The following is a 26,351-nucleotide window of genomic DNA, read 5'->3' on the forward strand; positions in this document are numbered from 1 at the left end:
TTTTCACCACACCAGCTGGTAAAGGCCCTCTTGATTGTTCAAAAACGAATGAGAAATTTGAGTTTTATCCACAAGAGTAGGAAACTAATTTGATGCTAATTTTGAGTTTTTTCCTGGTAGGAAAAATTGACTTTTATAAGATGATTTTGAATGATAAATATTGAATAATGTTCATTTGGATTTGATTTGGTTTGATTTTTTCAGTTAGTATTTTTCTTGCGTTGGTGTCGTGAAAAATTGCTACGACATAAAAACCGGTTAATGCTGCCCTCCTCTAGACTAAAAAGAGACGAATAATGCACTCTAACAGTACCTTTGTCATGGCTATAAAAATATATAATAAGTTGCCAAACAAAATCAAAGACGAAAATGTAGAGCAAAAATTTGTAAACCAATTAAAAGAACTCTTAATATCAAAATGTTACTATAAGGTTAAAGATTATTTAAATGAGTCTATTTTATGAATTTTATTATTACTTAATTTACTATATTCGCAATTCGCTAATCCAATTATGTATATTCTATTCTATTGACATGTTATATTACTCTCGATACAATTTATGTGATGAATGATATTAATTTTAATTTTAATTATGTATTATGATTAGTACCTACTAGAAATGTAAAAATGTAGACTTAAGAATGTTGCAGTGCCCTAACAGGGTGTCATGTACCTACAAATGTATTTATTGAAACACCTGTATTCTGATGAACATGATAGCAATAAAGAGATATGAATATGAAATATGAATATGAATATGAAATTTTGTGTTTCACGCGAAGACAAAATTTGTTTGACCCTCGTGCCTTGAAACCCTCGCAACGCTCACGAGCACGAGCGGTTAAACAACTTGTAGAAACAAATAACTACAAATGCATTTGTAACTACTATTATTAGTTTAAAACTTGGCGTAGGTATAATTCGATAGGTAATTACTATTATGTACCGTAACTGCGGGTTACTTTGACCAAAAATAATCAAACTTTTTACAAACGCGTCTGCCATTTATACTGTTATTGATATATTAGAACGAAATGAAGTTTAATAGTAACTTAAGGATATATTCAATAAGTTTACGCATATAAAAAGAAAAATACACACGTATTAATTTTTTTTTTGGGCCAATGTTGTTTATAAGGGAGGGCTAATATGGACCAAAATGATATGGTCGTAGAAATAGCATATTGTGCAGTGGCGTAACTAGGGGGGGGGGGTTGGAGGGGGCACGTGCCCCGGGCGCCGTCCAAGGGGGGGCGCCAAAATGGGCAAAACACTACCTCTCCGCCTTGCCAAAGGCACAGCAGGGAAACTTTTGTCACTCGTATTTATCACCACTGTGAAGTGTGAAATGCGGATGGTAAATCTGGCCCACAGCTCAAAAGAGAAAGCCGATCTTTTAGGTACCCTTTTTGCCTCGAACTTGACCTTGAAAGACGGCGGTAGCGCCCTACCACCCACCATCCCGCAGTGCGAATATATACGAGTGCTTCAGAGTTGTGTCCCGTGTAAGCGCGTCTTTTCCGTCAGGGGTCTCCCGTCGGGAAGTAACCATCTTATGGACTGTCCAAGAGACTACCTATTCAAATTTATCCCTAGCCCTTTGTCCGGCAGGCGCATACCTATGAGCCGTAGTAGACGGAACCTGCTCCAATAGCTGCTGCTGCATATCTGTGACATGTTGTCTATCGGACGACAGTAGGTAATGGGGATTCCTATACAGGGTGGCTAAAAATAACTACATTCCCGTTGCCAGGGAGGTCTTGGGATTATACTGAGCAACTTTTACTACGGGACCAACCCCGAAATCCCGAAAAAAAGTTTACCCTCCCATAGAAAATAGACCAGCCAAAATGTATGAAACAGCCACATTTTTTTTCGCGGCTAAGCCGCTGTTGGTCCCATAGTAAAAGTTGCTCATTATAATCCCTAAACCTCCCTGACAACGGAAATGCAGTTATTTTTTTGCCACCCTGTGTTCTCTACTGCTCGTAGGTAAATTAATATTAATTACTTATTTTTATGGAGCCGAGTGAAGGGCACTGCGAGCTTATGTTTAAGTAAGCGTCAAATTTTGCCCTTCGGCATCGCTTACGCCCTTTTTGGGTCATGTTCACACGTATGTTAGGCATATATTTACTTTTACTAGTAGTATTTTTATTATCTTATCACGTTCAAAATAGTGTTCACGGTTCTGTAATAAGTTGTAAACTCTAATTTGTGCACAATATCCGGGTTAAAGGGCCTTTTCCATAAAACCCCTATTTACGTGGTTTTAGCGTGTCATAAAAATATACGTTATAAGCAAAAATAAGTATAGAAATCAAGTATATCTGTAACAAAAAGATGTTATTTAATGAATAAAATTTGTTATAATAAAAATAAGCATAAATTAAATTTATTAAAAATATACATTACATATATTGCTATATATAATCGAATAGTGGAGGGCTAAAAGTATATACCACTATTTTTATTATTATTTTCCCTTAAATAAAAAAAAATAGACATCCTTTTAGAGGGGTTCCATTGCTATATTCAAGAATTTTGGATTTCGCTCTACCCTAAGGTACAATGAGCTGTTGTCTGAAGAATTGTTTGACATGCAGCCTAGTTGCCAACGGTGACAGCTTGCCATCGCTGCACCGCTCGCCGTAGGCAGAGTGTTTATCCTCACACCCTAGAACCTAAATGGTCGCGCACTGTGCGGTTTGAGAGGAATTCCCTTCACAGCGGGCGGGAGGAAATTCGTCGAGAAAAGGGAGCTCATTCCACAATAAATTGAATTAGTTCCCTTTTCTCGTGAGGTACAGTATGGAGATCTCCAAAAAAGATGTGTATAAGTACCATTTCAGAAGCATTTTCTCAAAGGTTAGCTGGAAGAGATCCCTTTTAGGGATAAGTTCACCTTTGTACATAACATTTTTATTTTTCTTTTGTTTTTGTCCGTTTTATTAGCCACCGATGTACTAAAAAAACACATGTACACTGTATTTGTCTAAATTAAAAGTAAACTTTAATAAGTAAATAAGTAACCCTTTCGTTAGTTCATTTCGTTTGTGGGGGGGGGGGGCATATTTGGTGCCTGCCCCGGGCGCCATATCCTCTAGCTACGCCACTGATATTGTGTGCATATTTGGGCCAATGAAAGTACAACGTAGTGGTAATAAAAACATAACAAGAAGTATGTGGTACTAATAAGCGTATTTTTATTGAAAAAATCAACAAAATTTCGACCTAGATTCTAGACAAATAAATCTACAAAAAAATATTTTTAAATGTGATAAACACCTTTTTTAAGCTAAATTAATCAATTTCTTTAAGCAAAGAAAATATGCATGGCAATAATCAAGCTACTTCTAAGTAACATTTATTACTTAACTTAGATGGTTTAGTATTTTTTTTCTGTCAGACTTGACCTTGAGGAGATCAACGTAATCATATAAATTTCGTTTATACGTAATCCAGTCTCATTTAAAAAAACAGCCTTTATTTCAACTTTTTGAGACTGCTTTTACTTTTATGGGCTTTATGTTCTGCAAACCTGATGATGTTACGTCTGTCAGTGATGAAGACCCCGGCAGGCACATTTATTTTTTCTTCTTAAGGCGAGGTAAGCTCTTAGAAACGTAATTTTTTGTGTCATTTTATTAAGAAACGGCAAAGATTAAACACGTGAAAAAAATATATGTTGCTTTTGAGACCTTTATGTAAGTACGTCGGGTACTCGTTACATAATTGGACAAACTTCGCTCGATAGAAAAAAAATCCAAACATACCCTTATTTTCTACCTTAAAACTCATTTCATTTCAATATTATACTACTTGATGTATTGAAAATCCGTCGGGTTTAATATTGTTAATTTCGTAACACATACAACTTTAAACTCAAAATTTACGAATTCACGGCACCATTTACTCGCGCCCCCGCTGCCAGCCCGCCGCTCAGTCCCGAGCGGGACGCGTTGGAGGTCGGACGCTTGCCAATTTTTGAAGCGCTCCATATTACGATTGGTTGATAGTACCTACAGTTTTTCATGGTATAACTCTAGATTCTAAACTCCAGTGGGGCCCCCATATTTCTGCTCCTTCGAATAGACTGAGTTCTGCAGCTTTTGCAGTGAGCAAAACTCGTTAGCTGACCGATGTGAAAACAACTCGATCAGTATATTTTCATAACTGCCATAGCATTATGTCATAAGACAGAAGGAGCAACCGTTCAGATACTATTGTAACATTGACACGACCGAATAAAGTTAAACTAAGAAAAGTCTGCAGCGATTTTGATAGCCCACGCAGTGCAAGTGTTATTTATACGTCATAATTTCATAGATATAATTTCATAATTGCACTGCGTGGGCTATCAAATCCTATAAACTCTAAATACCATTTTACCATTTTTGTTCTGCAGAAGAGGGCTATTCGAACAATATATAAAATGAACCATAGAAACTCACTTAGAGATAAATTTAATTAAATTGACATAATAACAGCGCACTGTCAATACATTTATTAGAATATTCTGTATATAGGTATATAAAAATATTGTCAATTTTAGGAAAACTTGTGACATTCATAATATCGATACCTTTGGGTTCAATTGGCGTAAAGGACATTTTGGCGAAAATGTGTTATATATACAGTTTTATTCAGATTTCCAAGCGCTTTCGTTCTGCATAGTTAAAATTGCGATATCGCTTAAAAAGTTGCCTTTACGACCCAATTTTTTACTATGATTTTGTAAAAACACCTTAGCTCAGGCACCGTAAATGACCAATTATAAATTACATGTTCAAACTTTGAACCTTTGCGATAACATCTTTGAACTTCAAAGATGTTATCGTAAAGGTTACCGCTAAATATAAATCTTGTTGTAAATGACTCACATGTCTTTTGTCGTCCTTTAAGCCCTTCATTTGTCTTGATGATTTTTCATATCGTATGGTCAAGATGGTCATAAAGGACATACTTTAGTATTGATATTATTTTACTTGCTCTTTACAACCCGCCCTAAAAATGATTTTACCATAAGTATATGAAGCGAACTAGCTTGTACAGGACTTTTCTAATATTTGTGTCTTTTACTACCACAAAATAGTTTCTAAATGCAAAACATGCATGGACGTAGCGGTGTATAATATTAAATAAAAAGTTTCCTGTGACCTTTATTACTATAATGTACCTAATGTTTGTCCTTAAATTTGAAAGCATTTACGCTAAGAGTTTTTTCCGCAGTTATCTTTATTCATGGGCGTAAAGGTCTATAATACCAAATTATTAAATAGTTTTATGGGTCCTTTATTACTAAAATGTAATGTTTGCCCTTTAACTTAGAAACCTCAGCTCAGGTTTTTTCAGCAACTATCGTTATTTTACTCGCAGTGGAATCTCTTATAGTCCTGCGACAACATACTAGCCTGTGCATAATACACTCTGTACCTCTCTGATTCGCATTTTTTGTTGATTAGGAGAACAAGACAGGTGTATCAGCGACTGCCCATCGTCTCGCTATCCCGATTATCATCGGAGATGCAGCTTGACCGGGCGCAGGGTGATGTTAAGCCTGTTATTATTCGTCCCTGATCAGTGGAAGTGTTGTTTGTTTGTAATTTAATTATTTCTGTCATTGCATAAGCTCGGCTACAATAACTCGTTGATATAAAAAAAAAACTTCGTTTCACTCACTTTAGAAAGTTTGAAACGTATCTAGACGAAGAAGTTATTAATATTTAATGACCAAATCGGTTTAAATTAATTCATTTACTTAATTGTTTCATAATCGTTTTAAAAGAAGATACTCGATGATGTATAGAAAGTAAGTTACGCAGACGTTAGCGAATATGTCAGTGTCAAAGTCGTGGTAAGGCTATTGAATAAAAATACTAGTATGTACTAAAAAGCTTTCACATACATCTTATACAAGAATATCCATTATTACCAAAAAATTTAAAATTGAACGACTGTTCCATTTGAATATTATTATGATTTAAATTTCATCGAACTGAATAAATGCTATAGGTAGGACCTTGGGCCTTAGGAGGATAGGGGATTATTAAGGACTGTGTTTGACAACTTATAGGACGATCGACAGCAGCATATTTTATCAATGGTATCGATATTATCTAACTTTTGTCCTACAATGTGGTTAATCTATCTAAATGAAACCACACTTGAAGACTAGTTAAATCTCTCAGGTTACATAAACATAGGTACCTACATAGATAGCTACGAGTACATTCATACTAACAAACTCGGCAAGTTCAATAAAATATTGTCCGAATGATAGACAATATTATGTCCACTAGACAATAAAACAATAAAACAATTAATATGAGCCTATTTTTAACATTACTTTTAAATCGATAATTTAGGAGTAGGAAATCGTACGCAAAGTTGTTATTGAACACTCGCTTATCTCGGCAGTCCAGTGTAATGTTGCACGCGCCCGGTCAAGACAAGACTGAAGATACCTTTGGGTTCGATTGGCGTAAAGGACAAAATGCTACTTTTCAGGAGACGCGAATAACTGCGATGTTTTGTTTAATGTTGATATACGTTTTTTATTTATCGAGCTATATTTTTGATGTGTATTGGAAAAGTATTAATAATGTTAGTCTCTTTAACCTAAATTAGCGATCATATCTATAAATTCAATACGAAAGAAGTTAATGTCCTTTAAAATTGGTCAAAAACACTATGAATGTCCTTTACGACCATGACATTTTTGATAATTTAGTGAGTCTTGTTTAGTAGGGGGTCGTAAGTGACATACTCAGACTTTTTTATTCTAAGTTCGGGATGTATTCGTTACCAACTACGGTACACATCGACTACCGTAGGCTCAAAGGGTTTAACAGACAAAACGCGATTTTTAGGAGAGCCAAAAAACGGTTTTGTTTTGAGAAAAAAAATCATAACTTTTTGTTTGTTTGAATAAACGGATGTCTATATATGGCTTATTCTTAACTTTTTGAGCTCTTTTGAACTTATGATACAATGCTTATTTACGAAAATAGCATGTCCGTTACGCCAAAAAACACGACTGTTTTTAAGAAGGGCGTCCCTTACGCCTCTTTTTTTTATGGTTGTCTTATTAGAAAAAGGGCGTAATGTACTTACAAAAAATTTTAGCCACAAAACAATTTTTTTTTTGTTTCAACAGAATCACTGCTGTCCTACTATCTATATCTATTTATTTATGTATATCAAAACAATTTATAATAATTACTTTAATTATACTATGTATTTTATAACTGGTCATTTACGCCATTTACGAGCTAAGATGTTTTTCCAAAATCATAGTAAAAAATTGGCAACATTTAAAGAGATATTGAAATTTTAACTATACAGAACGAAAGCGCTTGGAATTCTGAATAAAAATGTATATATAACTCATTTTCGCCAAAATGTCCTTTACGCCAATTGAACCCAAAAGTATCGATTTCTAAAGCTTATTATTTCACACAAGACTACATGAATGATAAAACAACGTGGAATTAACTGTGATAAGAAATGATTGATTATTTATTTTACTGTGGAATACTATAGTATTGTATACCTACATATAATTATCTATACTTACCACCATTGTAAATTTCATTAAATACTCATCAAAATACGAATTAACCTATAATCAATTTCAATTTTATTTATTTCGTCAATATATAAACCTTATTTAATATAAATTTCCGGAAAAAAATTCGGAACTAACAAACCAGAATACGGATGGCAACAGAATAAGGAAGTAGACGTGTTGCGCGGGAATCGTGCGGCGGGGCGCGCGGGGTGCCCCCCTGCCTATTCTATCGCTGCATCTGCTTCACCCCCTTGAAAACTTAAAACTCAAGTATAGGTTTTGAATAGAAATCTCAGATGTAAAATCATTGTTGATGACTCGGTCCTGGTTTAGTAATCTATCCAGCGGTTCTTGTTTGTGTGGAGGATATATTGCAGTCTTGGCTCAGGGCCAATGTAGCCCGAAAAGCGGGATAAAGTATACCTCCTTTTAATTTTGACAAATATCACTACTCAAAGTTAATAAATCTTTATTATCTTAACATGGTTATATTACTAAACACATAAATTACTTCAAAAAATATATATTATACAGTGTACTTACGTACCAAAAAACAAAGTTCTAACAGAAAGTTTGCAGAGGTATTTTTGCCCAAACTCACGTGTCCGCGTTTCGAGTATGACTGACAGGTATGAACACGATTGCGAGACCAACCAAACAGTGCTGAATCGGGCGCTTACATTGCCAGCTACGATTTTCGGCTAGAACTCTTACTATTGACCGATAGACTATGACATGGTGGCAAGTAGAAACATTTTTTGCTTTGGGCTAAAGTTATCCCCTAGGGCTAATGTAGCCCGCAGTTACGGTACCTATACTTCTTTCAAATTCGGCGCGGTAGGAACGCTTCAAAATCATCTGCTTGTTTATCGGTGAGAAAATAAATAATTTAACTTACAATTAAATATTTATTTTTAATGTTGTAGGTTTTTTTATTACACGTGTCATTTACTTTCTTATCTTTAGATAAATACTTTATGCGGCGGAGACTACTGCTAAGCAGAAACGCGCTATAAATACTCCGCACTGGCATCGGCGTACGACTTTGTGCCGGTGACTGTAGAGACCACGGGGCCGTGGGGTAGGGAAGCCCGCCAATTATTTAGATTTTAGGGAATTAGGCCGGAGTTTGCGGGAGGAGGAGAGGGGTGGTGATCCTCGTTCTGGGTCGTACTTGGTCCAACAGGTCTCCATAGCAGTTCAGCGGGGGAATGCTGCAGGCATTATGGGGACCTTTGAGCCAGGTGCGATGCGATGCAGGGGGGGTTATTTTAGGTTCAGTGTAGAATTAATATAAAGAATCTCGCATAAAAATATATTATGGCTTAAAAACTAGAAATTTAAAGTCACCCCTGCATTAGCAAGTCACCCCGTTCTACTGTAAATCATCTTTATTTTTAATTTAAATATTTTATTGACAATGTTGCGTTACTCCCATAGATATAAATTACATTCAGTATCATTTAACATTATATGGCGCTTATATATTTATTTATCATATCACAATTGTATATTATATTTTTGCATTAAAAATATACCTACATCTGTAATGTGTCTTGAGTTTTATTCAATTCTAAACTTTTATGAGGATTTAGAAAATCATTATAAGTGATATAACCATTGAAATATATCTAAAGACGGGCCTCACGGGCAATAAGAATAGGGCCAGGGAATAGACTGCACGATTGGCTCGAATTCACCGCTGAACTAGCACCATTCTTAGTGCCAGTAAGATAAGTCTTTAGATATATGTCAATGGTAATAACATTTTGGTATACAGTAAAGGCATCCCACTATAGTCCAAAAGCTTCAAACTGTAGCAGGCGTGGCTCACTCCGCGATTTCGTCGCTTTGCTACAGATAGCTAAAAGTAGGTACATCCGTTCCACACCAATTTTGGTGGCTAGCCATAAGCCGCGCGTGGCGCTGTCGCCACCTAGCGGCCATATCAGTTCTGATCGTAACAGACGCGTTTTGTTAGAGAGTGAGTCTTCTGTACCTAGTACTATTATTTATTCTGTGACTGTAGTCCAAAATTAACTCCAATATCTTTTTATGTTATTAGAGATTAATTGTGACGCCGTGGGACGTCGGGAAAGGTACCTTACGGCGGTTGGCGCTTACGTTATTATTAACGCCGCTCCAATACTATTGCGGTGCTATGCGACATAAGCGCCAGCCGCCATAAGGTAACTTTTACGTGGAACGTCACAATTTAGCTTTCTTTTTATTTTGCTAGTAGTACTGTCCACAAACTTTCTGCTTTACCTTAAAATTCATTGGTAGAGAATGCCTTTTGGTAATAAGTCTGCCTTTTGTATGAGATAAGTACCTATCAAAATATTTTTTTTAAATTTAAGTGGGCCTACCAACAAGCAATATAGTCTTAATTTTTTATAATGACGTCACAAAAAGAATGTTCAACATGGTTCAACGTAAGAAAATAATATATTGTATAGAAAATACTAGTCCAGAAACACTGATTCAAACTTTCACGATTTTTACTCATTATTATTCACAACGACGGAACTTAATCGCTTAAAATAAGTTTTGAATTCACCTCCGACGTTTCGATTATGGCGCTTTCCCCGTGGTCTCGGAGAAGTCCAGAAAGTTGATTTAATGTCTTTATTATTACTTGTCTCTAGTGTTAGTGTCGGACCAAGCTAGCTCCTCGTGGCATTTTTTTCCATGAAATAAAATGAAATGACATGAACATATAACTTATATCACCTTAATATAAAACAAAGTCTCCCACCGCATCTGTTTGTCTGTATGTCTACGCTAGTCAATGTTCGCTACGCTAGTACGTTTATAATGAAACTCCTTCACTTTGATCTATTTAACAGTGCAAAGTAAGCATAGACGGATTCTACCTGTCATAAAATCTTCCTGGTAAGAGAGACCCCACACTAGCGTCTCTGGAGCGTCAGCGTCTAGTCAACTCTATGGCTGCTGCTCGACGCTACGTTAGCGTAACTGCGCAGTGACGCCATTTTCCATAGCGCTGACTAAACGCCGACGCTGAAAAGACGCTAATGTGGGATCTCTCTAACAACTGTTGGTAATCAGTGGTTTACCGTGAGATAGTAACGGTACATCGATATAAAAGCCCTGTTCACTCATTAAAATCACTTAGTCTGGCAGAAAGTACAGTCGGTTGAAATTATGCGGGATTGCGAAAGTTATCTGCAACTTGACAATAAGCATTATTAGAATATTTGTTTTTATATGTACTTAAGTATACTTTTGAGTGGCATTAACGTGAGACACTTCATTCGGTTCCTGTCTGTTTAAAGTCTTTATTTTTTAATTACTAGTCTTAATTACTTACAGGGTGGCCCAAAAATACGTTATCAAACGGTTTTTCTAATTATTTTATTAAGTACTTACGTGACTAGAACAAAGTAAGTTAAAAATTAAAAGTAAAGTCTTTATATGCAACAAAAATTAATTGTCTTCAAAATAGCCTCCTTTCGCTTTGATACACAAACGCAAACGTTTGTTAAAATTTTCAACGAAATGCCGCAAAGAACTCCTCCAATGATATTTTGTCCCATTCTTTGGTAAGTGATGCTTTTAGAGCGTTTACATTTTTCTGTTTAGTAGCACAGGCCCTTTTCTCTAAGATTGACAAACACAAACTATAATCCATTGATTGGATTTAGATCAAGCGAGTAGGTTGGCCACTCTTTTAAACTTATGAATCGGGAAAAATTATCTTTTCACATCACCCATTCGAAAAAGGGCTTTTTCTTCCCCGCTAGGAGGGATCAAAGTGGCACTTTTCTTCCCTGCCAGGAGGGATCAAAGTTGTACTTTTCTGTTCTAGGACACGATTTTTTCTTTCTTGCATACTATTTTTTTTGGTCAAATAATACATATTTTGGAACATAACAATTTCCTCATAGTTGATGTGAAAAGCAATATGTGTCACACGGTATCAAAATTATTTCGTCTTGGGCGTTAACATGCACTTGAATCCCTCATTACGCTCAGGATTCAATGTACGCCGTTGACGGAAATATAACATTTTGATCCCTTGTAACACAAACTACTAATGCACCACTGCATATTTTTTGGTATTACAATGTGAATGTATCATTGTGTTTAGTTCAAAACGTATATATATTGTCTACATTCATTAAATACTTGACCCAAGCCAATTTTATTAATTTTATTTCAATGTTATTTCAAAAAATATAAACATTCTAGGACAATAGTTAATAGTTATTTATAGAACTTGTTAATCGCCGCACCAACAGTTTTACTTTTAATCACTAATTTATTAAATTTAACTGACTATTGGACTCAATTTATTTGTGTATTTTCCTTATAATTTTATTAACCGATTGGATTATGGACGGTGGTCTTTCCTGCAGTCATCGCGGTTTGGAGTTTTTGCTAATGAATACCAGTAAACATTTAATTAGATTAAATACCTACATTATTATATAGGTGAGTACAATTTTTTCCTTAAATTAGGTCAGCCAGGGCGCGTAGCCAACGTGCCGATCGTTAACGCTTCGAAGCGTATCGTAGTCATCTCTCTCTATCACTCTTCCCCACTAGTGCGACAGTGACAGTTGCGTTTCGTTCGCTACGCAGCGTTTTACGATTGCACGTTACGTTGGCTACGCACCCAGATATACCTATTATACATATATTACATATTTACATATATTATTTATTTTATTTATTTATATATATGTCGGACCCTGACACCAGAAAGACGTATTGCAGCGTTATAGTTCATTATTTTAGACGCCTGTATAAAATCGATTAGCAATGTTGAGCTACGTATTATTTGGTAGTAACAAAATAAATAAAGTTTTGTAGAGAGTAACTCCGTCTATTGGCGCATTGTTGAAATAAAGTTGCGTAGAGAGTAACGCCATCTATTGGCGTGTTGTTGAACTAAAATGACAGGTAGAAGGCTTTGGAACGTCGAGAGGTTTCTCTCGAGTGAGCGTAGGCACGAGTTGGTATTTTTGTCGGTATGTTGGTAGACTGGTCGAGCAGGTTTACCAACTTGACTGAGGCGGGAGCGGAGAGGCTCCGCCGCTGGTAGTTCTTCTTGATCGGACCGCGCTAGAGATCGGACGTACTCGTTAGCCAACCTCGTGCCTAACTCGCTACGTTCCTGAAGGCCTATACCTAAAGGATTATTCTGATAGCTTATAAAATCCCGCGTTCTTTAACCATTTAGCTAAGTGTTTTATTTCAAGTGTTATTTTGATTTCTTATGTTTCATTAGAAGCTTACTTTTGTGAAATAAAGAAATGATGTGTTATGTGTTGTTTTAACTTGTTTTGAAAAGATTTGTCCCTCTGAGTTTGTTGCCGGTCCCATATAGGGCTAAATCTTCTCATGTTAGAGGCGTAGGGTTGAAGCCGGCCTAGTTTGACTCGAATAAAGATTTAAACGGTTTCTTTTTAATTTAATATTGCTCCCTTGAGTTAAAAATAGCAATTAGTTCTTTTAAACATTTAGTACTGAAGTATAGGAGGCACTAGTATGGTTAACGAGTCCTAATGTTTATTTCATGCACTGGTAGCATGATAGCATACTGGTTTAGCTGTGAAGTAATACATCGAGATACTACCCCACGCGCCCACCGCTTTTAGGACCATCGGTAATTCGATATCAGCAAGTGGGATTGTCAAGGTATCATGTATTGCTTACACAGCCACCTGGGAGCGTGGTGTATTTCTGGTGACCTACATTCCATAATCTGGACACGTGGTAATGGTAAGCTCACGTGTCTAACCTTGATTGAAAGGTGAGTGTAATTCATTGTTATTTGGTGAGAATTATTGTGAAATTGTGAATAAAATTGTCATTGAGGCAGTCGAGCATAGCGGTCGTTACGTGACGTCATCTCTGGGATCGTTACGTTTCTTTGTAATTAATTTTTGTAATCCATTTAAATCGAAGCGATCTTGAATTATTTTGATGTGAAATCCATCTTGTTAATTACAATCAAATATCGGCTATCACGACGTGATATTATTTTATCGCTCACTTGTGAATCTACCCTCAATAATTGATTTTTTATGAAGATACAATTAATTTTTATAATCCATTTAAATCTAAGTGATCTTGAATTATTTTGAAGTGAAATCCATGTTGTTAATTACAACCAAATATCGGCTATCACGACGTGATATTATTTCATCGCTCACTTGTGCATCTACCCTCAAAAAATATTTTTTTTTTTGAAAATACAATGCACCGTTAGAAATTGATCCTGTAATTCCTCCTGAAATCCTGTTTAGTAATTAATAAAATTGCGACAAATTATTGCCCGTAATGCCGTGATAGATCACAAATCGTGCATACTATGGAAACATGAGCTACGCATATGAAAATTAATGTTACAGTGTCCTACAGCCCGAGCCGAGCCAACTTAGAGACGCCATCACGCCTGTAACACAGAAGCAGCTGTGCAGTCTCTTCTGTGCTGGAGATTTGGAAATAAAAGGACAGGTTTCGTTCTGATTGCTTATTAGTGATTTTTATTTTCAGTGTAATGGCGAAGCATAACAGTCTAACGTAACTAATTAGCTGTCACTTTTCGTATTGGCCCATTTTACCGTGTTACTTATTTTTGGAACACATGTTTGTTTGTTCATAGAATGAAATAAAACGCACTCATTGAAGTTTAATTTTTATTCTGAGATTTTTGAAGTCCCGTATACATTGGAAACATGTTTTTTTGTGTCTGCTACATTGCATTTAATAAACCTTTGCGTTTATCCTGCTTACATGATAAACCTGATGCCGTGCTAATGATGATTTCAGTAACAGCCAGCTATGTTAAACTACATCGTGCATCTCGCCATCTGCCGCAGCAACGGCAACTGCAAGGCGGAAAGCATCAGCCTTCGTGCTTGGGTTGGACTTCACCACCACCTTTGACTGGGACGCGTGCATCATGCTTTATTAATCTGGTGAGCAGTTCCCATTTTGTTGGGATTATTTTGAGAGGATTTACTTCTGCATAGAAGTTTTGAGCGAGTTTCTGTTGTTAAAGCTAAAGTAGAAAGCTATCTTTAGTGATTTTGATCAGTGATGTTCAGTTTCAGTTGATCAATTGACGCTGATAGTACCAATGGTTCTGAGTAACATGATTTAAAGAACCGTTTTTATTTTCTTTTTGGAATTCACTCTTAACATTGTTTTTGCTTTCGACGGACTGAAAGCTTGTACTTTCGAAGGACTGAAAGTACGCCCGATGGACTGGGCACTACTGTTTTGCTTTCGATGGACTGAAGGCAAGCCCGATGGACTGGGCACTACTGTTTTGCTTTCGATGGACTGGGCACTACTGTTTTGCTTTCGATGGACTGAAGGCACGCCCGATGGACTGGGCACTAATGTTTTGCTGTAGATGGACTGGGTATTGTTTAGTGACCGCATCAGAAGTGCCGGAGCATGTAAGAGGTGCACGTGGTCTGCTTTTTATGTGCAGAATGCTCTTTGCGAGGAGTAGCACTTACGCGGCTGAGATGGTTACTTCTGACGAGGGTCTGGTATCTGCGGAAGGACTGGCAATGCACCGAAGGACTGGTGTTGTTTTGTTAAAAATGAATTCCCGTTGATGTACTGTGTTCATATGAGTAAAATTGGCATTATTAAGTCAGTGCTATTTATTTTAAGATGTCCTACAATGATTATTATCACATTTGACACATTTTTTTTAATGCCAGATAATTTCCCCGTAAATTGATATTGATGACAATAGTAGTGATACTGTCGAGCAATGAATTAGAGCTGTTGTGATTTGTGTTTTTGATGTTTGAGATTGTTCTGTTTTCACATAAATTTGAGAGTATCCGCCAGATGGAGGCGATGATTAATGGAGTGTATCCGCTAGATAGCGGCGATGATTACTGATTATTTTTATTAAGTCGTTGCTCGATGGACTATTTTTGACTAGAGAAATGAGGATTGTTTAATGACTTTGAACTATTTTCTGGTTTGATTGATAACAAAGTTTGATTTTAATAGTAATTTGAGTGAGACCCAAATTGTTGGTCAGGAATGACCGAGCGATGAGATACTGTGCCGAGTATTTTGTTACAGAATCAAATGCATACACCCACACACGAGGACGTGTGTAGCGCAGGACGGCCGTGTCGGACCCTGACACCAGAAAGACTTATTGCAGCGTTATAGTTCATTATTTTAGACGCCTGTATAAAATCGATTAGCAATGTTGAGCTACGTATTATTTGGTAGTAACAAAATAAATAAAGTTTTGTAGAGAGTAACTCCGTCTATTGGCGCATTGTTGAAATAAAGTTGCGTAGAGAGTAACGCCATCTATTGGCGTGTTGTTGAACTAAAATGACAGGTAGAAGGCTTTGGAACGTCGAGAGGTTTCTCTCGAGTGAGCGTAGGCACGAGTTGGTATTTTTGTCGGTATGTTGGTAGACTGGTCGAGCTGGTTTACCAACTTGACTGAGGCGGGAGCGGAGAGGCTCCGCCGCTGGTAGTTCTTCTTGATCGGACCGCGCTAGAGATCGGACGTACTCGTTAGCCAACCTCGTGCCTAACTCGCTACGTTCCTGAAGGCCTATACCTAAAGGATTATTCTGATAGCTTATAAAATCCCGCGTTCTTTAACCATTTAGCTAAGTGTTTTATTTCAAGTGTTATTTTGATTTCTTATGTTTCATTAGAAGCTTACTTTTGTGAAATAAAGAAATGATGTGTTATGTGTTGTATAACTTGTTTTGAAAAGATTTGTCCCTCTGAGTTTGTTGCCGGTCCCATATAGGGCTAAATCTTCTCATGTTAGAGGCGTAGGGTTGAAGCCGGCCTAGTTTGACTCGAATAAAGATTTAAACGGTTTCTTTTTAATTTAATATTGCTCCCTTGAGTTAAAAATAGCAATTAGTTCTTTTAAACATTTAGTACTGAAGTATAGGAGGCACTAGTATGGTTAACGAGTCCTAATGTTTATTTCATGCACTGGTAGCATGGTAGCATACTGGTTTAGCTGTGAAGTAATACATCGAGATACTACCCCACGCGCCCACCGCTTTTAGGACCATCGGTAATTCGACATATATTAAATGATATTTATTTATTTAAGAAACAAACAATCTTTTATAGTTATAATATAACAATATATATTTAGTTTTATAGTATGCAATATAAAACTATCATGATTTAACAAAATTAACGGTCAGTTTCAAAGGTTTTTATTTTTAGGTTTTAATTTGCTTTTTCTGTTCCTGAATATTGATTATAAATTACGTCATCGATTTTTGACGATTTTTGACCCCCCCCCCTATAATCATCCAAAAATCATGCTTCAAATGACCCCATTTCCTCCTACTTCATGCTACCGTCATCCGATGTCCAGACCCCCCCCCCCCCCCCCTAATTTGAAATGACGTAATTTATGAATAGCCCCATACTCCACTTAATTCTATTGAAATGTTAAGACGAAATGCGTACAAATAATTGTCAGATGAAGTAACAACAAAATTATAGCATTAACTTGGACCGAAATGACCAAAGCCACAATCTACTTAACGATTTTATTAACCCACCACCAACCCCCCGAAATTTTAACAGATCTAGAAACACTTCCCTGATCGCTGGAAAAGAAAACATTATATAACATGTTTTTTTCCTATCTTCTAATCTTTCGATTCCAATAGGTGAGAGGCCTACGACGCTCGAGTTCGACACTGCGGTATTTATTGTATTGACATAGCCGCCATAAGGGATATTACTGCAATGTTCTGCCGCCAGAGTGCAGCACTACCGACTCAGTAAATTCATAGACTAACTAAAGCCCCCCATTCACACTCCTACCTTGTAGTCCGCCTCGTAGTCCGCCTCGTTGAGTAGGATTGTGTATGGGGGGCTTTATACATACTGTGCCTTAAACTGTTTTTTGACAAGTTTTCACAGACAATAAAATATGACATTGATGCATCAAGGCGGTTTGTTAACAAGGACCTACCGGTAAACGCGAAAATCGAAATTTGGTTACCTGCCTCTTTATCGCTCGAATATGCAAGAGTGACAGAGAGATTAGATAACGAAATTTCGATTTTCTTGTTTCGCGGTAGGCCATGTGATTGACGTGTGTCAATGTGGTTTGTTTACTGTATGTGCCACCTACGCAGAGCTTTGTGTGCCTAATTATATATATAATAAGGGTGATGTTACTGTGTATTGTTTCAGTGCATTAGTTAGCCAGTTTCAGGAGTATTACATCACCGTGGTTTCAGGAAAATAACAACTTTATTTTCGTACATACTCGTATATTAGCCGTACCTATAAATAAAATTATAATTCATCAACAAACGTCAAAAGTAAAAAACCGGCCAAGTGCGAGACGGACTCGCGCATGAAGGGTTCCGTACCATTACGCAAAAACGACAAAAAAAATCACGTTTGTTGTATGGGAGCCCAACTTAAATATTTATTTTATTTTGTTTTTAGTATTTGTAACAGAAATAACAACAAATAGCGGCAACAGAAATAAATCATCTGTGAAAATCTCTCTCCTAGAGTTACAGCCTGGCTCCAATTTCACCACGGTGACAGGTGCGACAATTGTAAAACATCACTGTTGCTGACGTCACAGGCATCCATGGGCTACGGTTACCGCTTACCATCGGGCGGGCCGTATTCCTGTTTGCCACCATCATTGTTTTATTAAAAAAAACTTTATTATATCGGAAAAAAACAGATATTTCTCTTGCTAAGTTTATGACAATTGTCACAAGAAACACTACAATTGTCACGAAATTCCGACATATAACTCATTACCTGTCAAGAATTACCTACAATTCTTCTAAATCTTGACAATTGTCAGAAACTTCGCAAAAGAAATATCTGTTTTTTTCCGATATAATAAAGTTTTTTTAAATAATACAATGATGGTGGCAAACAGGAATACTTCCCGCCCGATGGTAAGCGGTAACCGTAGCCCATGGATGCCAGTGACGTCAGCAACAGTGATTTTACAATTGTCGCACCTGTCACCGTGGTGAAATTGGGGCCTGGTGACAGACAGACGGGCGGACAGACGGACAGCGGAGCCTTAGTAATAGGGTCCCGTTTTTACACGACTGCTCAAACAAAAAGAGTGTATTGTTTTCAGCGTTCACGTTTGTATGTATGTGAGTTTCTAATGAAGTAAATGGATCGTTACGTATTGAATCGGAAGTAGAATATTAGATGTTTTAACTATCACAAAGACTGTACCTAAACATTTGTCACTGCATTGAGAAAACAGTACTTCAGAATCCTTGGTGCGCAATAATTATACCTGAATATGGCCGATTAATCATGTACGTCATACAGTGCACACGGTGATTTAATATCAAAAGGAAAATTTAACGAAATATTGGTTTATAAAAGGTCAGGCCGCTGAACGGGTTCATTCCTTCAGTGTTCGTATCACTTGATACTTGCTTGTTTGCGTGCGTGATGAAGATTATTACTGATGTGTTGCTGTTGACTCTGGCGACGGTGACGCTGGTCCTGGTTGGCGGAGCAGCTGGTCACGTACATGATCATCACGAAGAAGGGAGTGGCGCAGCGGGCGTTAAGGTTGGTGGACAAGACATTCATGTTTTTGAAGAAGGAAGCGGCGCAGTGATTGTCGGGACAGCTAGTAAAGATATCCATAGCTGTCATGAAGAAGGGAGCGATGCAGCAGCTGTCGGAGCTGATGGTGAAGACATTCATGACTTCGATGATGAGGGTAGCGGTGCGGTGAATGTCGGTACATCTGGACAAGTCATCGATTACCATCAGGAGGAAGGGAGCAATGTAGCAGCTTTCGGGGCTGGTGGTGAATTCATCCATGACTCTGATGAGAAAGGGAACGGCGCAGTGATGTTCAGTGCAGTTGGAGAATACGAGTACTCCCACGTCTATCACAAAGAAGGGAGAAGTGCAACATTTTTTAAGGTTGCTAGACTAGACATTCATGACTTTGATGAGGAGGGGAGCGGCGCGGTGACTAACGGGGCTGATGGAGAGGATGACATCCATGACTTTAATGTCACGGCAGTGCGGGGGATGTTAAGAATGGTACTGAGTGTCGGGGTAAAAGAGTCAAAGATCGAAGTAGGCGGTGACTGCCAAAAGCACTCCGTTTTTATGACGACAGTATTGTACAGCCAGGATTACTTTGTATTTTGCTCCTCCAATGAAACTGGGAACTTGGTGGTAGTAAAAAACAATAAATTGGTACAGTTTAATGAGGTAAACTCAACAACTGTCCAGTTTCATAAAAAAAAAACAGGAATAGGTGATGATGTGTACACCTGTATTAACAATAAAAATCATTGTGGAATCTCTATATTTGTTATAGTTAGCCCCATAATGGCCCTCAATTCAAGGATTTATCATGACTTTGGTAGTGATTATTACTTTGTGCCCATCAACCAGAATTATGAGGTGGTTTGCAGTGGCGATGTTAATGTATTTATTGAAGATGATAATGGTAAGCTGCTACCAACAGAGGTAGTCAACAAAACAACCAAATCGTATAAAACTAGTGCAGACCGCGTAGGACATAATACGTATAAGTGCTGGGCTAGAGAACCAGATATATATTATAAGTCTATAGAGGTTGAAGTGGATTACTACCCTCAGAGTCAACATTTTCAATGTCACATATATAACTGGCGTAGACTTCATTGCGAATGGAGTTATCCGAATGACCAATATACGCATACTCTACACTATTACACAGATGTTGCCGATAAAGATAAAGACAAGACTTTTCAATGCAGCATTCCGTTAGAGAAGATAAATGATGAGTATAAGTGTGACTTGATATACCAGCATGATTTGTTTTTTATCAAACAAAACATTTCATTACTACTTACAACATGTCGTCGTTCCGCATTTTGCAACAATGAAACTTTCAATATGAATATTAGCTCGCTGATAAAATTAGAATCTATTACGGACTTAAAAATATCAGAAGCAAGTTCACACTGTGTTGTTCTGAAGTGGAATGGTGCTCATATATTATGGGACATTGAAAGCCATGCACCATCATCCTATAGTTCGTTAAATTGCTATACTTGCGTGTATAGAATATATTACCGCTTACAAGAAGATGTAGAACATTGGCGACCAGCGGATGCATCTTCGGTAAGCTGTAATGAATTTGGCCAGTGCGAGTATACTTTAGCCCTCCCATACCCGAACAAACAGTACGACGTGCAAATATCTACCAGGCTTAAGGAAGCTCCTGAGGACGCATTGTGGTCAGACCCAGAGTACATATCCGTACGCACAAACGCCGAAGTGGCGTGCGCGTGTAACCGGGCGCTTTCAGCAGAATCTACGAGCATCTCCACTGACACGGTTTTATGTAGACTGTGTGATCTTAGGAAAGACGTAACAAAGAAGTTGTTAGAGTTTAACGAATTTAGAAGGGCATGGAACAATAAAGTTGAAAAAATTAACGCACTTATGGAAGTTTTGTCATCCAATGAGAAGCTACGAAAACTTATGAAGAATTCTAAATAGCGGTATGTAAGTGCTCATACTGGGTTTCCCTTCATTGCGAATAGAGTTAGACGAGTGACCAATATAACCAATATTCTCTAATCAATTCGGTACCGTAAAATGGGGTGAGTAGGGATTGCGAGGAGAGTCGGGTTATGAATAGGGAGAGAAGGAAGAATGACAGGGGGGGGTGAGATGGTTTTTAAAGGCTACTGCTACCTAAATAATGTATTCATATTACAAATGGAGCTATAGTAATATCAAATAATATTCATAATAAAAAAATCGATTCAACCAGGGCTCGGATACCGGTTAAATTTCCAAACCGTTATGATGTACTCAGCGAAAAACCTTTTCGTTTCGGTTTTGTTCGTAATACCGTTATTTTTAAACCGGTTTTTAGGGGAACGCTTTAATAAAGTTCTTGTCACATTAAACGGTTAAGAACTATTAAAACCGGTTTATTCCAACGCACGATAAACAACCTCTGTTTTCTTTAATTTTGCATTTGTAACAAACTTCTGCTTCGGGAAAGACGTTCATTTCATTCAGTGCATTAATAAAATTAGTTCCAAGTGCAAAAAATTGGTATATGATGGGTAAGTATAAGTAATATTAAATGTTTTGTTGCAATCAAATACCTAATGGTGTGATTATATTTTGGTCTGCAATGTATCTATATAATAAAGGCTATAATTCGTCACAATTTAACTGCGTCTATTGTCGTTACTAAATCTAACTATACATATATGACTAATTTTCGTAACAAAAAATAATAAATTAAATTGTGGACCAATTAAAGACCTTAATTATCTACACAAAAATATTTGGCATAATTTGTGATTTTTTGGCATAAGTACTACATATATCCGTCACGGGTGCGTTTTTTTTAATCATTAATTGTTTCTATGGAAAAGCACAAAAACCAAAGTCAACATTTTAAGGTATTTTTTATTGAAATGGGTTTTGCCCAGTATGTTCATGCTAAGTTATAAGTTTCAGACGTTTTGAGTTGAAAATTGTAGTTATGATAAAAAAAAATATGGATCCGGAACAAAAAATCAAAATACATATCTCAAGAACCGCTACAAATACGGTAATATCCTCACAGACGGTTATTCTAAGAATTATTTGTGATTTTTTTGGCATACTACATATATCCGTCACGGGTGCGTTTTTTTTTAATCATTAATTTTTTCTATGGAAAAGCACAAAAACCAAAGTCAATATTTTAGGGTTTTTTTTATTGAAATGGGTTTTGCCCAGTATGTTTATGCTAAGTTATAAGTTTCAGACGTTTTGAGTTGAAAATAGTAGTTACGAATTTTTATGAAAAAAAAATTATGGAGCCGGAATAAAAATATCAAAATATCTCAAGAACCGCAACAAATACGGTAATATCCTCGCAGACAGTTATTCTACGAATTATTTGTGATTTTTTTGGCATACTACATATATCCGTCACGGGTGCGTTTTTTTTAAATCATTAATGTTTCTATGGAAAAGCACAAAACCAAAGTCAACATCTTAAGATTATTTTATTGAAATGGGTTTTGCGCACAGTATGTTTATACTAAGTTATAAGTTTCAGGCGTTTTGAGTTGAAAATAGTAGAGTTATGATTTTTTTTTTCAAAAAAAAAATTATGGACCCCGAACAAAAATCAGAATATCTCAAGAATCGCAACAAATACGGTAATATCCTTGCAGACAGTTATTCCACGGCGATTTTTTGACATACTACATATATCTGTCACGGGTGCGTTTTTTTTTAAATCATTAATTGTTTTTATGGAAAAGCACAAAAACCATAGTCAACATCTTAAGATTATTTTATTGAAATGGGTTTGCCCAGTATGTTTATGCTAAGTTATAAGTTTCAGACGTTTTGAGTTGAAAATAGTAGAGTTATGATTTAAAAAAAAATTATGGTGCCCGAACAAAAATCAAAATATCTCAAGAACCGCAACGAATACGGTAATATCCTTGCAAACAGTTATTCTACGATTTATTTGTGATTTTTTGGCATACTACATATATCCGTCATGGGTGCGTTTTTTTTAAATCATTAATTGTTTCTATGGAAGAGCACAAAAAGCAAAGTCAACATTTTAAGTTTTTTTTATATTGAAATGGGTTTTGCCCGGTATGTTTATGCTAAGTTATACGTTTCAGACGTTTTTTGTGTTTGTGTAAAACCCATTTCAATCATTTATGTAGTAGGTATGCCAAAAAATCACAAATAATTCGTAATATCACCACCTGCGAGGATATTACCGTTCTTGAGTAAAAATGATTTCTTGTTCCTGCTCCATACATTTTTTTTTTAATTCAACATTCAATTTTCATTCCAAATCGTCTAAAATTCATAGGTTAAGTACCATAACAATTCTGGGCAAAACCTATTTCAATCAAAAAATTATAACAACTTCGGTTTCTATGTTAATGAGAGCCGAATTTCAGCCCACAGTGCGGCGCACGCGTCTTTCTAAACTAAACTCAAAAGTCTCAAAACAAAACAAGTAGTTCCTTGTGCTGTGACCTTGTGCGCGCCGGCCCGGCCGGCCGTCTCGTCGCTCGCTCGTCGAATAAACCGGTTTATTTAGGTTAAAATAAAGTTCTTTAAACGTTCGCGTTCTTATGAAAGTTCGGAGTAAAACCGAAATAAACCGGTATTAACCGCTATTTTTAAAACTGGTTCCGAGCCTTGGATTCAACAACGTTTCAAAATCACCTTTTGTATGAAATCCCATCTCATCCCAACTACGAAGGACTACGGGGTGAGGAGGGATTTTGTGTTAATCGTTAAAGTTATGAAATGGAACAACCTAAAATCATAAAAAAAACTAAAATACACACGGCCGGAACATTTATTAATAAAATTAAGTTTGCATAAAATGTAAAAATAAAATGTTACCGAGGTTTGAATGTCAGTTTAGTCCCTACTCACTCACCCCATTTTACGGTACCAGACACTGTAAGACACACAAGTACCTACTTGTCATTATTTTGAAATTAGTGTTCTTTTTTCAAATCACATATTCACTTTAATTTATTCATTACCATATTAACGATTAACTCACATTTATAGACGAATCGCGAATTTATTATACAGGGTGATTCAGGGGACGTGAGCAGGACTAACACTGCGCATTGCGTAAATTATAAGCAACTGTTTCGTATCAGTATTAGTGAGGTTAACGTTAATTTTCTAGTCGTGTTGAAAAAAGAAAGTTATTAATTTATTTACGACATGCATGGTCACCCTACAATTAAAATACTAAACTACCGATATTCTGTGTCAAATTGAAAGTCATCACTGTCATCACGGCTGGTTACTTTTGAAAACTCGTATCTCACTCAAGTTTGACAGTTTATTTTCTTCGTAATCAAAATGCTGTCATTACGGTGAAAGAGGTTTTATGTTTATTAATTAGGTCTTGTAGGGTGACCATGATTGTAGAGAATTAAATTTGCCCTCACCAAAAAGTTAAAAATTAGGAAAAAGTGTGGTTGTTTCACCTAAATACGACGGTTATCGACCAATTATCAGTTACTGAGTGTGCAGGATTAGTCCTGCTTACGTCTCATGAATCACCCTGTATTACCTTTATTTACCGACATTTCGACACAGATTTCACTGGTCGTGGTCGCGGCTATATGTGTTCAAAACGCGAAAGTTTTAAATATTATTCATTACCTACCATGTTTGCAATGAATACTCTATGAAACACGATTTATGAAAGTTTGTTGATTAATAAATAAAAAAATTCGATCTAATCTAATCTATTGTAATGTACGCTGTAGAAAGTAACGATTTGAATAACAAAAGCAAGTTAATAAGTAATACCTAAGTATTTTATTTCTATATTATTAAGTACGTGAAACAGAATGTGGAAAACAAAACCTCCTCAAAATTATCGAAGGAACATTCTCGTTCTGCGCCATAAATATTTAGTTTTAAGTATCAATAGCAGGTAAATAACTTAGTTTTAAAACGCATTTATTACTAATACTAAGTATAGGCACCAGAGTTGTGTAGAAAAATGGAATCTTGGGCAAAGTTGTTGTTTAACCGCTCGTGCTAATATTGATACCCGAGCAAGCGAAAGATTCCAAAATTGAACCACGAGCGTAGCAAATGTTTCGAAAAATGGAATCTTGAGCGTTGCGAGGGCTTCAAAGCACGAGGGTTAAGCAAAATTTGCCCCCGAGCGAAACACACAATTTTTCACCACACCAACCCGAAGAAAATATTAACTGTAAGATATCAAACAAAAACAAACCAAATCAAATCCAAATGAATGTTATTAAATATTTATCATTCAAAATCAGCATTTAAAAGTCAATTCAACCAGTAAACATAAGAAAACAACTCAAAATTTGCATTTGATTACTTTGCCTCACATGTGAATAAAATGTAACTTTGGTATCGGTTTTTGAACAATCAAAAGAGCCTTTACCAGTTGGTGTGGTGAAAATATATAAAAATGCGTTTAGCGAAGTGTGCATTATTTAAGTTTAAGTAAGTTATTTATGTTAAATATTTTTTCATAAGTACCATCAAACATCAAACATCAACATTTATTCAGCAAATAGACCACAAGGGCACTTTTACACGTCAACATTGAATAGTAATTGGGAGTATTACTGCAATGTTCTGCCACCAGAGTGCAGCACTAGCTCCTCTAGTAAACCATAGAGTAACTTATACATACTGTGCCTTAAACTGTTTTTTGACAAGTTTTTACAGACAATCATCAGACAATAACATATGACATTGATGCATCAAGGCGGTTTGTTAACAAGGGCCTACCGGGAAACGCGAAAATCCACATTTGGTTATCAGCCGGCCTAGCCAAGGTTACAATCGCTATCGCTTCGACAACGAAACGCTTTGTGTCTCTCTATTACTTTTCCATATTAGTGCGACAGTGACAGTTGCGCTACGGGGCGTAAGCGATTGACACGTTGACTACGCGGCCTGGCCGCGTAGCCAAGATGCCAATCGCTTACGCTCCGTAGCGATCGAAACGCAACTGTCACTGTCGCACTAATATGGAAGAGTGATAGAGAGACATAATGCTTTTCGTTGTCGAAGCGATAGCGATTGTAACCTTGGCTAGGCCGGCTGCCTCTTTATCGCTCGAATATGCAAGAGTGATAGAAAGGTTAGATAACGAAATTTTGATTTTCTTGTTTCGCGGTAGACCCCCAGATTGGGACGGATAGTGGTAGTGGCGCCCCCTACGCAGAATTTCGCGTAATATTC

The 26,351-nt window shown here is 36.7% G+C and overlaps 1 long non-coding RNA gene across 1 annotated transcript; it reads right to left on the reverse strand.

The window, feature by feature from the left end:
- Window positions 1-26,351, reverse strand: LOC134794474 (uncharacterized). Its single transcript, XR_010144676.1, has 2 exons — window positions 26,059-26,351; window positions 1-84 (listed from the first exon to the last, which is right to left on the reverse strand). It is a non-coding gene; the product is annotated as an uncharacterized LOC134794474 (long non-coding RNA).

The sequence above is a fragment of the Cydia splendana genome, chromosome 10, assembly GCF_910591565.1.
Source record: "Cydia splendana chromosome 10, ilCydSple1.2, whole genome shotgun sequence".
Taxonomy (NCBI): domain Eukaryota; kingdom Metazoa; phylum Arthropoda; class Insecta; order Lepidoptera; family Tortricidae; genus Cydia; species Cydia splendana.